Source organism: Myotis davidii, unplaced genomic scaffold, assembly GCF_000327345.1.
Source record: "Myotis davidii unplaced genomic scaffold, ASM32734v1 scaffold205, whole genome shotgun sequence".
NCBI lineage: Eukaryota > Metazoa > Chordata > Mammalia > Chiroptera > Vespertilionidae > Myotis > Myotis davidii.
In genome coordinates, this window is record NW_006297573.1 from 2,763,347 (window position 1) to 2,763,733 (window position 387).

Below are 387 nucleotides of genomic sequence, written 5' to 3' on the forward strand. Positions count from 1 at the left end.
TCAGTCTTTGTTTCAGCATTGCTTCCTAAGGCGCATATGCAACCGTCCAGGTTGTACCTCCCAGGAGCTGTACCACAGGGGCGGGGGTGGGCGCTGGCTTTCTCGAGCACAGCTAGGAAAATGCTTTGCGACGAGGTGTTTCCACAATATAGAACTTCCTCCGGAACCCCTCCTTGCACTCGCTAGGAAATCTCAAATGTTATTTTTCATTGTGAACTAAACGAAGACTTTTCTCCAACTCTGCACAGCAGAGGGTTCCGGTCCGGAGGCCGCAGGGCGCCTCCCCGGGTTGGGGGAGAAGTCGCTCTGCAGCCCCGGGCAGTCCCGGCGCGGGAGCTCCGCGGGGAGCCCGGGGCCAGCGCGGTCCCGTGGGGAGGCCGCGCGGTG